Genomic DNA, 16,077 nt, shown 5'->3' on the forward strand with positions numbered 1-16,077 from the left:
CAGTATAAGTATATGAAGAATAAGAATAAGATTATATTATTTCCAATTCAAGGGTCCTATAAAGAGCTTTCATCACATTACATACAAATACATAAGATTAGACATATATATAGAGACATAAAGAATAGAGAAAAATGGCCTAAAATATTACAGAATACAGAAATGACAGAACCCTCAGTTTGAGATTTCTTGTAATGTTAAATTTAAATCCAAACAAATAAAACAAAAATAAACCAAATTCATCCTTTAAGTGTTGAACTTTAAACTTGATCAGGCATAAACATAACAAATCGGGTTTTTTTTCTTCATTTTTTCGTGTGCTTTAAATACATAACTTAGGCGAACACAATTTAGTTTAATGTCCATTGACAAAATTACTAATTCACAGCAACAACAAAAAGATCCAAAAACGTTACAGACAAAAAGTCAGAATTTCCATTATTTATCTTTCAATAACAAACCTCTCTAAATTTATATTAAATCAAATGACAATAGAAATGTAAAATATTTGCTTATCCTGCAGAATATACCGGAACAGGGTTTGGTCTTCTATCAACAAAAGTTCTATAAATTAATGTGTTCTGTCACTGCATATAAAAGTTAGCATCACTGGAGGTTACATTCCAATTATAAAGTTCAATTGTTTCTGTAATTATAACACAGGAAAGTTCTGTCAACGGCTTTAGGAAAGCCTAAGTATAAAACTATAAATCAGACATATTAGTCAGTAAAGTTCGTTCACTTCATAAACAGTTCTGTAGGTATTAATTACCCCTTATCTTATAGAAATAGATAAAATCACTAAAGTAAAATATTGTCAAATTTTTAGTTCTAACAACCATACTATAAGCATTACTGTATGTGTCTTGAACAAAAAATGGAAAAAATACTGTATAGATTTTATATTTCTAAAGCGCACTTCTAGATTTACCTCCCTTCATTATGAACGTATAGTGCTACATATTTGAAAGCGAATAATGTAAAGGTATCGAAACACAAAAATATACAATTCAGTTACAAATTATTTGTACGAGCTTTAGAAATAGGATAAAGGCGAGGCTCGCTGAGAAAGATTTATATGCTCACGGAAGACCTTAATTTAATAGCAAAATTCAGCTGAGGTCAACTGTTCCTGAACCTTGTAAGTGTCATGATATCCTTTAAGTCTTTTTTTCGCCACTGTCTTGGTGATGCTGACCTTGTAAGTAGATGTGAGGTTAACAAAGGCAGACCTGTACCGCTGTTCGAAATTCATAACTCGATTGAGAAAAAAACAATCTTACAATTAAGTATCTAAACTATATTTATAGTTCTAGATGGCGCTCAGACTAGAAATAACAGCAATCATAAAAGAAATATGCAATCGAAGCAACCTTTCAGGATTCAGTGAAAGAAACGACACAAAATCCTTGATACTTCTAAATTAAATTTCTGACAGGGTTGTCTTTATGTTTAGGTTATGGCATCAAGTAAACCTGTACCATGTGGATTATGTAAGCAGGAAAAAGTAAACACTAAAGCTGACATCTGGTGTTACAACTGTGATGAAGGATTGTGCTCCTCGTGTTCCGGTCATCATAAAAAGTTTAAATCAACTCGTGATCACAAGACCATTGATGTACACATCTACAAACCTCCCATTGGTTCTATCAAAACAGAATGCGACAAACATAATCAACAGTTCAACTTGTACTGCCCCGGTCATTTGACACCTTCTTGTGGTGAGTGTATTTCAACTTATCATTCAAAATGCATCGGAATAGAAAGTTTAACAGCTGTAGTCGAGAAAACCAAGATTGAAAAATCAAAAGAATCAGTAGATAACGATATAAACTCTATCTTACTTTTCTTGAATAAAATGGCTATCGAAAAGTCAAGTAATATAACGAAAGGAGATCAACAATGCGAAAGCATAAAGAAATCAATTATACAATTTCGGAAGGAAATCAACAAACATTTATACCAGCTAGAAAAGAAGCTGGGGAATGAAGCAGATACTGTATGGGGCCAAGAGAAATCCAAACTAACAGGTTTCATTACTTAAATTGAAGAAAAAACGAAAATATTATAAGAAATGCAGGATGATTTACATGCAGTTACAGTTCAGACTTCAAAACTTCAATCCTTTTTAACGGTACATCAGATTGAAGAAAAAGTACATCAATATCAAAGATATGTTGAGCATATGGAAAACAATGACATGGCCATTGCAGTTGGCATACAAATAAAGCAAAATAGTGAGATAGAAAATATACGGAGCGACTTACAATCACTTAAATCCTTTGGAGAAGTGGAGGTCTCTAAAACTGAAATAGCCATTAATAGAGAAAGAAGTGTAAAGAGGGAAGCACAAGTAGAAACACGAATGCAATCCCACATAGACAAAATGACAATGAATATTAAGACCAAGACATATATAGACGCCATCATAAAGAAGGAAATCAGTAACATGATTTGTGTCTTATGGTACAATTATAATAGCAGAGGAGTCAGGCAACCTACTAACTTCGGATGGCAAACTTCAAAAACAGTTGCCCATAACAGGTGAAGCTAGTAGTGTTACACAGATCAGCCATAACTGTGATCAAAGCTATGAAACTAAACAGTTGCTGCTTCGGCTTATCATTCTCTAATGGATCTCTTGCTGTAGGTTTGGATAGTAATGAAATCCGTATTATAGATTAATTTAGAAGGAAATACACTGAAGTCATTACAGGTTCAGTATAATTGCTCCTGCAATTCCTTGTTTGATAATTTTGCACGCGAATTGGCAATGCAGTAAAATGTATTGATGAATCAGGTAAACAGATCTGGCAATATAAACAGGAATTATCAGGTCCAGACGGACTCTGTACTGATAGTTTTGGTAACATCATTGTAGTTTACTTTAATTCTAAAATAATAGCAATATCAAAAGATGGACAGTATAGTACGGTACTGGTTAGAAAAGAGGATGGATTAAAATATCCGAAGTGTATTTCTAAATAATGAATCTTACGGATTTGTTTGTAACAGATCTAGAACGGGCAAATACTTGGCAAAATACAATCTTAGTTATAACTAGATATATGCACTGAACCTAAGACTATTAATGATATAATAGTTACTTAACAATAAAAATGCCATGCATGATTTAAATTATGAGATTAATCATATGTATTTATACATGTGAAAAGTGATGGATTAATCTGGCACAAAAATCTACAATCATCTATGGATAAATATTCAAATTAGAATGTTTAGTTTTTGACAAAAATTACAGCAAAGTTCTGTTGTGTAAACACAGGTTAAAAATAGTTCTTATTATGCAAAAGAGATATACAAACAACAATTAATTTCCTTTTTGATTTAGATGGTTCAGCTTCATACAGGAAAACCCCATGGAACAATTTATGACAAAAGGGTCAATTCGTCGTTTCCTATAACTTTGTGTATGTTATTATAGCTTGATATGAATGGCAAGTCTTTCTTTTCAAAACATTTTTTAACAATTATTGTTAAGCCTGCGACTTCTGCCGAAGAAAGCTCGACATAGTAAAAGTTATCCTGCGAAGGCCGTTGCGTTATCTAACTTCTTGAAAGCTAAATATTTCAGGAGAGAACCTAGACCCTTCATTACTTGTATATAGATGCCCTATGGTGTCTGTCATACGTCCATTGTCCTTGACCTAGTTTTCATGGTTCAGTGACTACTATCTATATTTTATCTGGTATATGGAACGACTGTAAGGTGTACATGCCCAACTGGCAGGTATCATATGACCTATATCTCATTTTTATGGTTAAGTGGTTAAATATAAAAAAAGAAGTTGTGGTATGATTGCCAATGAGACAACTCTCCACCAGAGACCAAATGACACAGAAATTATAAGCGATTGGTCACCGTACGGCCTTTAACAACTAGCAAAACGCATACCGCATATAGTCAGCTATAAAAGGCCCCGATATCACAAATGTAATCATTTCAACGAGAAAACTAACGGCCTAATTTATAATAATGTACAAAAAATTGAACGGAAAACAAATATGTGACACATCAACAAACGACAACTTCTGAATTACAAGCTCCCGACTTGGGACAGGCATGTACATACATACAGAATATGGTGGGATCTCAAACATTTCCCTAACCTGTGACAGTGGTGTAACAGTACAACATAAGAACGAACTATAAAAATCGGTTAAAAAAAGCTTAAGTTGTCAGATGGATATAAATAGAAAATAAATACATCTAAAAAAAAGAGTGGACGTGACCTGGTACTTGTACATCCTAACGACAAAAGAGCTTTAATTGCTGTTCGGTGTGAGCCAACTTGAAGGCTCCTTGTTGAAGACCGTACTGTAACCTATAATGGTTTGCTTTTATAGATGATGACTTGGATGGAGATTGTTGTCTCGTTGGCACTCATACCACATCTTCTTAAATCTACTAAGTACAGATCTGAGAGTACTCGCAGTTTCTGACTGCTAATTCAAAGCCAATAACAAATATTACAAAAAAATCATACATCTAAGACTAAATTACCACTCGATCAGTACACATCCAACATGATATAGTGTAAAGACGTCTTAAACAGTTTAAGAAAGACATGACCTCAATAGCTTATACAATGAAAAGATACAGGAATCGACAGATTTTAGATCCATGAAAGTACATATGTATATAGCAATATAATTAAATTATATAGATCTCTGATTTCGTTATTCTAATATGACACGAGTTACGATAGATCATCATCTGAATTTTAACCAGATTGACATGTTACGTGTTATATTCATGTATTGGCACAACCCCGTCAGGTTTACAGCGAATGTTAGATACATGTGCATGCTGACTATGCTAATAGATGGCGATTTTGCTTCAATGCGAAGAAATCTTGTCCTAAATCCACGAGAAGTTCGGTTACAATACGATTGGCATATTGCAAACAGTGTTCTCCCGTTAGCAGAGGATTATACTCATTTGGGTATTTAACTAAACTATAAATTTAGATCGGCATAAAGGACCTCTAACGCTTGTAGAAGAGGCAAAAACTCATTTTTCGCTCTTAATGGTGTATGTCTCAAGTCAGCAAATCCATGCGTTCTACTTAAACTGTATAAATCTATTGTGTTACCTACTGTATTGTATGGTTGTGAAATGTGGACTAATTTAAAGTCAAACGATATAGCAACGTTGAATTGTTTTCAGTACTTTATAGTCAAGCGTATTTTAGACTTAAGAACTTCAACTAGGTCGGATATGTGTCAAAATATACTTGGATTGCATCCCATTACTTCAACTATAGAGATAAAGAAGCTATATTTCTTACAAAAACTTTGTAGCCTTAATGGTAAATTCCTGACGAAAAAACTATTTCTTGTGCGCCTGTATTCTTATTTTATTGACACCGAACGTAAACATTATGGGTTCATTCAAGAAATTATGGATATCTTATATAAATATTATCTTCATGAATATGTGATTATCTTTATGCGAGATGGAGTTTTCCCTACAAAACAATCTTGGAAAATCATAGTAAATAATACTGTAGACAAAGTACAAAGTGATGAATGGACTCGTCGAATACAGAGTGATAATAACTTTTCTCGTTTTAGAAATATTCACCTCTCGGTCAAAGTCCCTGATTTCTGGAAATGCGCTAGATCAGCAAGAGAAATCATAAACGCATACTTCATAACAAAATTACTAACTGACATCCCTAATAACACGGGAAGCACTTGCGAGCTATGCGACAGACCATTTCTAGATGTGTACGTACATGCGTGTTGTAGTTGTTGTGGTACTCAATCAATCAGAGACGCATGGTGGGATTTCATTATTGAAAGGTTTCCATTGCAATTATTTGTCGAACTGTATTCATACGATGATGAACATTTATACTGCCTTCTTTTGGGCAAGCACATAACAACAGTAAATATCGACACTGACAGTTTTCGTAGTTTGTGCCACGTACACGTTGCACTCTGTGTTGCTGAGTATAGCAGAGTAACGAGAAGGATGATACAGTAGCGTGCTAAGTACAGTCATATGAACTGTCGTTAGTGAGAGCAATTTTCTTAAAACGTTCTTTTGGTAATATGCTATAGTTATTGTAAATATTGTAATATAGTAATATTGTATTGTGTTGCCTGTTTTGTCAACTTTTGTAATTTAATGTGTTAACATATATGTTGTTCATTGAATCTCTTGATAGAGGAAATAAAGAAATGAATGAATGAATGAATGGGAACAGTATACCTAACAATATATATGGTCCTGATATTACAGATCTGCATAACTGAAATCTGGATTAAATATAAAAAGTTCAATTTAATATTTTAACTATTTATAAAACGTTAATTTGGTATGTTAAGGTCTTGTTTTTAGCATGTCAGTTATACATGAAATTTAATTGTGCTCACTGAAATTGAAATTAATATCGGAAGTAAACATATAATGTTTGATGATTTGTTAAAGAATATATTTTAAAAACTGGCCGTCAAAGATACTGATAGAAATTACACAAAAAAATCTGTCGAAAATACAATAAGAATTTTTTTAATAAATATGTGTTGAAAATTAATTCAAAGTTTGAAAAGGGTAGCTTTATTTTAAGAATACTAGATGTTGATAGGCTCTTTCCCGATTATTATGTAGGGTTGATGATATAATTTATTTGGTAAAGATGAAAGTTTGTACAAACTATCATGACAATATTTCATATCAATCTCTTATAATATGAGGGGCCTGATGGGAGTCTCATCACGATTCACGAGTTCATATTTTTTGTCAATAACGATTCACAGAAAATAAATTTCCATGATCACGGATCACGAAAATATAAAAAGAGTAATAAATCTGTAGAAAAACGGATCACGATAGCCAAAAATTGCTCCGATCAAGAAGAACTAAAATAACCCATAAGGCCCCTTTAATTTGGGTGATATTATAGTACTTTTAACACGCAAAATTGAAATTGCACATATTGGCAAACAACATGAACCAGGAAGGCTGCAAAATAAGCATTTTTTTCTTTTGCTGGCAAAGGACTTGACATGTATATGTTCAAAACATGTAAAATTTTAAAAAATCTGACTTTCCTTGCAATCCTCTTTTTTTTATAATATATTTTTAAAATCCTCCCTCCGTTTTTCTTCGTTGTATTTCATTTTGTTTCGTTTCGTTTTATTTTGATCTCTGTTCTATTTTTTGGTTCGTTACCCAATAATTTTCCGCTTTACAGAAATCATATAGATTTTGATTTTTCAACGGTAACTATAATTTTCTTCGACTGTCTCTTGTTTTCTTTTTAAATATCAACTGTCTATAAAAATCTTCTATTAAGTGTCGACATGTTTCGTTTCACTGATTTGTTTTGGTTCGTTTCGTTTCGCACTTTATATCAATTTTATGTTGGTATTGAGACAGTTCTCTTGGGCCGAGATTATTGTGGACCGAATTATACTTTGAAGCAATTAAACACTGCAGCGACACAGAGCAGAAATTAACAAATAAACGGAAAAATCTAATAGTTAACCACCACAGTGATGTAACCCGCACAGTGAGGTTTTAAGACACGCCTCTTTTCATAAATTACCGCCCCAAAAACTGATCTTTTACATAAAGGTACAAAAAGCGTTGTATTTTCCGGGACTGTAAGACTTATTTTTTTACTGGAAGTAACTGTGGGAACTGCATTGGTTTCCCTCCCCCTTACTTATATTCCCCTGAAACTGTAAATAATCCTCAATCCTCAATCTTATCCTTTTTTGGCTGTCATTACAGGAGCTTAATCGTCAATCATAATGGACAAATTAACTGTTAATTATATAAAAACTTGTAAGTAGGGATATACCAGAGGGATCAAAGTACTGCCAGACAGCAATGAGCAGGGGCGGATCCAGCATTATAAAAAAAGGGGGGTCCAAACACAGGACAAAGGTTTGGTTCCACCTATATGTCCCCATTCAAATGCATTGATCGGCCCAAAAAAGGGGGGGGGGTCCAACCCCAACCCCTTCCCCTGGATCTGCCACTGATACGTCACTGGTTAGTCTTGTGTGGATGAGGCACGTTTTTGGCGTATTGAATTTTAAACCTGATGCCTTTTGTTATCTATTAATCATGTGTTTCTTTGTCTAATACGTTTTCCTATTTAAGTTTGGCATGCCACAAAACCAGGTTCAACCCACCATTTAAATGATTTTTATCTTTTAAAATGTCCTGTACCAAGACAGGAAAATGGCCATTGTTATATTATAGTTCGTTTCTGTGTGTGTAACATTTTAATGTTGTGTTTCCGTTGTGTCGTTTGTTTTCTCTTATATTTGAGTGTGAATTTACATTACTATAAGACGTGTCTCAGTACTTTTCTATCCCAAATTTATGTATTTGATTTTGATGTTATATTTGATATTCTCATCGGATTTTGTCTAATGCTTAGTCCGTTTCTGTGTATGTTACATTTTAATGTTGTGTCGTTGTTCTCTTATATTTAATGCGTTTCCCTCAGTTTTAGTTTGTTACCCCAATTTTGTTTTTTTGTCCATATATTTATGAGTTTTGAACAGCAGTATACTACTGTTGCCTTTATTTATACGCCACAATATAAACCATTTGTAAACACTCATTGTTTGTAGGAACTAGAAACAGTAAGTCAATATATATGTTCCTGGTGGAAACGATCAATTGGAACTAACTGCCAGATAAGGTAATGCATGCTTCTTCTGTAAGGTATCAGGTCCATTTCGCACCCTACAAGTTCGCACCTGGCATGTTCGCACCCAAGGTCTGTTTGCACCCAATTTTAAATCAAATTCTAGTTGAATAATTAGAAAATTAGATTGTAGTTTTAAATACACCAATCACGGCTGACCCGGCCGCTTGTACTTTTGACACATACAACAATCACTTTTCCATTGTGGCGTCAGATATTTTGTTTTATGAACAAATACACTAACCAAACATGATTAAAATTTATTCAACACGTCAGAATCTCACTTTATTTTGAAACAATAATTTTTTAAACATGACTAACCAAAGATTTATCAGCACAAAAAAAACGTTCTCACTTCAATTTGAGACAATGACATCAAAAAATTTATAGCAAAAAACTTGCCAAAAATTGATTACAAAGTTATTAGACACAAAACCAATATAAAAAGGATGCAAACGAGAAGGGTGCGAAAGTACAAGGTGGAGAATGTGAATGTAGGAACGGACCTTGATTCCTTCTTTAGAGGCAGTCAATACCGCTCTACAAACACACTGCTCATAACAACAGGGCTCTTCTCCACCTTGTACAATATAGTGGTCCGCCATTCCATCTTAATCTCCACACGGAAGGAACATGTTGGAACCATTGTCACATTGATATTAATTTAACGAGTCTTTAAAGTTCTATGATTCACTACGGAATTGATCAATTATATTAACAGAAACTTGACCGCAAATGTTAATACTGTGATACTGCAAAATAAATAAGTATCTGTTAAAAAACCCATGGTGACAGATAAATACCCAACTGTATTATGTTCTTCATAAACTGAGTCGGTATTTTTCTTTTCTTTTATTCTTTTAGAACTCAGTAGGGATATAAATGTGCTAATTTCTCGTTTCATTTCCTATCTTTATAATTTTCTCAGGAACAAGAGAAAAGCCGCTGGAAAATGATCATGATAATTACCTAGGGCTGGTTTTGATAAATGGTGATTTTATACTGTATATATATAGGAGGTCAGATGTCCATGACAACTATTCAGGACTGATCTTGATAAATAATGAATAAATTATGTATTTTTGTTGTTTACAGAAATGACTATCATCATTTATCTTTTCCAACATTATTGCTGGATTACACATTTCTGTAACATGTGTAAAAAAGAATGAAGACAATGAAAAGTTGTAATGGCAGTTTTGGTCCTGTGATACAATGTTGTCCATCCATTTTGTTTTGGAAAAAACAGATGGTGATAAAGCAGATTAGCCAGAGTACATGTACTTTAAAAGCTGTAATTGTGAGGTAATTATTAATTAAAAAAGAACCTTGATATGATTTGAATCATTTGTTTCAGTATTAAAATCAGTTGTCAACTTTTATATACTTGTGTCAAATTAAACACAAAGCCATGGTAAGCGATGAAATATTCAAATATCATTGCTCAACTACTATGTCATGTATGTACTGATACAAAAGTTGAAATGAGTTTAAAGGGTGTTACCATGTATATTGTACTACCCTTGTTAAGTAGCAAGTATATGCAGTCTTACTCTTACATTGAGTGTTAATGAGGAAACTCAATTGAAAATTGCACCTTTGATAAAAGTGGTATGCCACCAGCAGTAAAACACATTTTTACAAGGAATGAATATAACTGTATAACAACAACACATTTCATACAGAAAATTACAAAAATCAATGTACAATATTTTATAATATTGTATGTTTTATAGGGCTAATGCAGCTTCAAAGAAGAAACATATCATCAGTGACAACAAAATTCTTTGTACTTTAAAGACAAAATAGTCTATTGTGTTAGCACATTTAAAGAGCAACAATTTCATTTAACAATATTATTGGATTAAACCATCTGCTTTGAAATACTGTAAGTCAAGCTTTTGAGTTCAGAAAATGAAATGAAAATATGTAATTACTTATAAACAGCTTTTGGTTTGATATTGCAGTATTATTAAACCCTAAAGTAAATTCTTAGCCTAGATGCAATTCACTGTACAACCATAAATATGGTTGTTATAAATGCTGTAACGCTGATAAACATATATATGATATTGTTTAAAGCCAATGAAAAATCTGAATAATTGAATGTGAGATTTGTATCAATGTCAAAGCCCTATGACATGATTATTTCAAGTTCAAAGCCAAATATTTTCCAATATGATATGTGTAAAAGAATGTTTTGTATCAGAAACAAAGATTGATTTTCCAAGCTGAATACAAATTGTAAAACTTGTAGATTTATGGGAGTGGTAGTTTATGGTGAAGTTGTAGTCACATCAACTTTAAAGGAAATTTCGTACCCATGTTCAATATAATGCTATGTTTCTTAATCTTGTGCCAAATTATGATTTTGACCCTATGTCATGATTCATTAATGTTGAAAATGATAGTGTGAGCAAGCATTGTGTAGACGTGCAAGGTTATGCTTTTATAATTGTCAACTTCAGCCAATATTCACCTTATTGAAATAGAATCCACCATACTGAACTCTCCAGTTTGAAAACATTTTTAAGCTGACTGTTCTTCGTAACACCATTTGTATTTCAAAGTCAATCAGTAAAAAATCAATACTTATTAACAATGTTTTGTATCTTCTTATGTTGTTTGATTTAGATGGAGGATGGAAGAAAGCAAACAGTAGCAATAAATACAAGTAATTATAAAATTACACATTTAAGATTGACTTATTGCAATTACATGTTGTCATATGAGTATTTTTCACATGATTTACATTAAAGTTATGTATAAAAAAAAGAATTTGCATCTATTATTGTTTGTTTATAAGAGGAAAAATATGGTGTCCAATGCTGTAAAAATTAATTTAAAGTCATACTAACTAGTGCTGACAATTAATGAACCTCCTCATTAAATAAAAAGGCTTGTTGTTACTAAGTTTGCATGCTGATATGAATAAGCCATCATACTAAGAGGAAGAAGTGTCTGGTCATGCATGTATTCATGTAGTAAATGTTAAGATAGGTAAACTAATTTTGTTCTTTGTTATATATGTAATATATATAATTAATATTTACTTATATTTTTGCACACTTATAAATAGGTTCATGTATGAATTGCTCCTCTTGTAAAAATCCAGGAAAAGAAAACCATGAGCAAGCTTCAAAAGATAAAATTGATGATAATGAATCCGGTAAGTAGATCATTTATTAAAATACACCTATGGTTGTAAATTTTAAAAGCCTTGACCTTTTACACAAGATTAGCTCAACCGGCTTACACAATTCACCATTGGTTGTACTTGGTATAATATATCAAAGTAACCACAAAGATCAGTTTTTGGGATACGATTGCTTTTAAGCAATCTGTAGACTTTTACCGTTGACTCGGGGCTCATTCCCTCACGTCAACCGTTTTATTCTAAACATTCAGCAACATCTCAGATTCTTATGATTGTCTTGCTTTAAAAGGTAAAAACAAGCAAAAGGATTGAACATAAACAACTTTCCTGTAATGTTCTTCTCATAATCTTCATGTTTGATTTTTCCCTTGACTTATATGCGTGTTTTTAACAACACGGAAAATCAGAATTAAGCAGTATTTATATTTAGTGTTTTTATAAATTTAGAAACACGTCAGAAGGAAATTCCCCAGTTTTGATAAATGCGAGAGTTCTTTGAATTCGATAATTCTATATCTGTCATATAAGAACTGAAGTGGAGTTTTCTATATTTTACCGTTATGAAACTGATACTGTACTCTCATAAAGAAATTGAGACTCATTCATCATATCATAAATTAAATAACCGTTCTTGTTCCAAATCGCAAGTCGCGGGTTTGTTTATGTATTAATGCGCATGCGTATAGTTTTCTTGATTTCAAGGGGTATCAGATTGCGTGGTTGTTCTGGATTCCCCGCGTATTAATTAATTTGAAACTCATTGGATTCTTTCTATGTCTGCCTGCTATTGAGGGTTTAATAGTGTTGTTGCATAATTTAAAATCATATGCATCATTTAAATTAAAATCAATGAAGTTTTACCTATAACACCCCTTTAGCCGAAATGGAGTCTTCCATATTATCGTTTCGAGTTGTCTCCCTTTCAGAAGTATTTCCCGTCAAAATCGTCAAGAAAAAATTAACTCGTTAGATGTCGATAAACGTCGTATTATATTAAGAACGATCTCAATTTAAACAGAGGAGTGTGTACGGAAGGATTCATGCCCACAGACCCAAAGGAAATTAATAATTAAAGATTTAGAAATGGGGTTCCTCCTAGAATTAACGGTGATAAGATACGAAGTGAATGTAGTCCGAGATTACTGGGTACAAGTCAAATCGGCACCCATAGAAAAAGTCATATCGGCAATAATATTTGATATAATATACGGGACTGGGAAATGGGGTTCCTCCTAGAATTAACGGTGATAAGATACGAAGTGAATAGTCCCGAGATTACTGGGTACAAGTCAAATCGGCACCCATAGAAAAAGTCAAATCGGCACCTGGTTAACTCGGCATCTAGTCAAATCGGCACCTGGTTAACTCGGCATCTAGTCAAATCGGCACCTATTTAAAATTCAATTCGGCATCCAATAATACTTGATATAATATATCGGACTGGGACTATTTAAGTTTGTAATTTAAGTATACTAGCATAAAAGTCCCCCACAGGCCTAGCTTGTCTGGCAAATCAGCCGTCGGACATCAGAGTAATCTCGAACTATGAAGTGAAATACCTTCTCTCTCTCTCAGTGACTGCTGTGGAAAGTAAACTTGGAATTGATAGCACACAAATAAAACACAATAAGTGCATTGCTCGTACACTTGTATCCGGGATTAGCTATTTTTAAAGTTGAGTGACTATTCAGATTTATATTACATTTTCATGTGCAGTTGAATTAGTTTTGAAAATAATACTATCAGCTGTCATAAAACTTTCGAGTCAGTTTTTTTGTACTCATACTCGAAAATCAACCAATAAAATTGCTTGATTTTTTGTTTCGAGCATGATTTTTGTGCTCCAAGCACTGAGCAAAGTTTTAAGCCTTCAAGGCCATAGTCTTGGAAGGCTATTATAATTTTTTTCTTTGAAGCCTTACTTCGGCGTCGAAGTAAGGTGTCAAAGGAAAAAAAATATAATAGCCTTTCAAGACGTCATAATTATTTGGACTATCAAGGCAAGGGCTGCCAAAAATGCGTGAGACTCACGCATGTTCATGCTTTTTTGCAGCAGTATCCTTGGATCAATTTTTTCCTCTTTGATCTTTTCTATTTTGGCCAAATCTCACGAATTTGCTTAATGAAAAGTTGGCAGAACTGCTATACATGTGTCAATGAAAACTATATGGCAATCGTATCCCTCAGAGCATTCTGCTCTTTGATTATATAATATGACCTCTTTATTGGTTGCACTAGGTATAATAGATTGAGGTAACCACCAGGATGAGGTTTTATATAATATGAGTTTTTTATTGGTTGTACTAGTATAATAGAACAAGGTAATCACCAGGATGAGGTTTTATATAATATGAGTTTTTTATTGGTTGTACTTGTATAATAGATCAAGGTAACCACCAGGATGAGGTTTTATATAATATGAGCTTTTTATTGGTTGTACTAGTATAATAGACCAAGGTAACCACCAGGATGAGGTTTTATAAAATATGAGCTTTTTATTGGTTGTACTTGGTATAATAGACCAAGGTAACCACCAGGATGAGGTTTTATATAATATGAGCTTTTTATTGGTTGTACTAGTATAATAGAACAAGGTAACCACCAGGATGAGGTTTTATATAATATGAGCTTTTTATTGGTTGTACTAGTATAATAGAACAAGGTAACCACCAGGATGAGGTATTATATAATATGAGCTTTTTATTGGTTGTACTTAGTATAATAGACCAAGGTAACCACCAGGATGAGGTTTTATATAATATGAGCTTTTTATTGGTTGTACTAGTATAATAGACCAAGGTAACCACCAGGATGAGGTTTTATATAATATGAGTTTTTTATTGGTTGTACTAGTATAATAGAACAAGGTAACCACCAGGATGAGGTTTTATATAATATGAGCTTTTTATTGGTTGTACTAGTATAATAGAACAATGTAACCACCAGGATGAGGTATTATATAATATGAGCTTTTTATTGGATGTACTAGTATAATAGACCAAGGTAACCACCAGGATGAGGTTTTATATAATATGAGTTTTTTATTGGTTGTACTAGTATAATAGAACAAGGTAACCACCAGGATGAGGTATTATATAATATGAGCTTTTTATTGGTTGTACTTAGTATAATAGAACAAGGTAACCACCAGGATGAGGTTTTATATAATATGAGCTTTTTATTGGTTGTACTAGTATAATAGAACAATGTAACCACCAGGATGAGGTATTATATAATATGAGCTTTTTATTGGATGTACTAGTATAATAGAACAAGGTAACCACCAGGATGAGGTTTTATATAATATGAGCTTTTTATTGGTTGTACTTAGTATAATAGATCAGGGTAACCACCAGGATGAGGTTTTATATAATATGAGCTTTTTATTGGTTGTACTTAGTATAATAGATCAGGGTAACCACCAGGATGAGGTTTTATATAATATGAGCTTTTTATTGGTTGTACTTAGTATAATAGATCAGGGTAACCACCAGGATGAGGTTTTATATAATATGAGCTTTTTATTGGTTGTACTTAGTATAATAGATCAGGGTAACCACCAGGATGAGGTTTTACATAATACGAGCTTTTTATTGGTTGTACTTAGTATAATAGAACAAGGTAACCACCAGGATGAGGTATTATATAATATGAGCTTTTTATTGGTTGTACTAGTATAATAGACCAAGGTAACCACCAGGATGAGGTTTTATAAAATATGAGCTTTTTATTGGTTGTACTTAGTATAATAGACCAAGGTAACCACCAGGATGAGGTTTTACATAATACAAGCTTTTTATTGGTTGTACTTAGTATAATAGACCAAGGTAACCACCAGGATGAGGTTTTACATAATACGAGCTTTTTATTGGTTGTACTTAGTATAATAGACCAAGGTAACCACCAGGATGAGGTTTTACATAATACGAGCTTTTTATTGGTTGTACATGTACTTAGTATAAAAGACCAAGGTAACCACCAGGATGAGGTTTTATATAATATGAGCTTTTTATTGGTTGTACTTAGTATAATAGATCAGGGTAACCACCAGGATGATGTTTTATATAATATGAGCTTTTTATTGGTTGTACTAGTATAATAGAACAAGGTAACCACCAGGATGAGGTTTTATATAATATGAGCTTTTTATTGGTTGTACTTAGTATAATAGATCAGGGTAACCACCAGGATGATGTTTTATATAATATGAGCTTTTTATTG

The 16,077-nt window shown here is 32.8% G+C and overlaps 1 protein-coding gene across 1 annotated transcript in view; it reads left to right on the plus strand.

Moving 5' to 3' along the window:
- The first annotated feature begins 7,472 nt into the window (after positions 1 to 7,472).
- Positions 7,473 to 16,077, plus strand: part of LOC143044813 (ribosomal RNA-processing protein 7 homolog A-like) — a 47,901-nt gene continuing 39,296 nt past the window's right edge. Inside the window, exon 1 of the mRNA XM_076216989.1 lies at positions 7,473 to 7,491. The gene's annotated coding sequence lies outside the window, so the exon portion shown is untranslated. The remainder of the gene's footprint in view (positions 7,492 to 16,077) is intronic.

This window comes from Mytilus galloprovincialis, chromosome 9 (genome assembly GCF_965363235.1).
Source record: "Mytilus galloprovincialis chromosome 9, xbMytGall1.hap1.1, whole genome shotgun sequence".
NCBI lineage: Eukaryota > Metazoa > Mollusca > Bivalvia > Mytilida > Mytilidae > Mytilus > Mytilus galloprovincialis.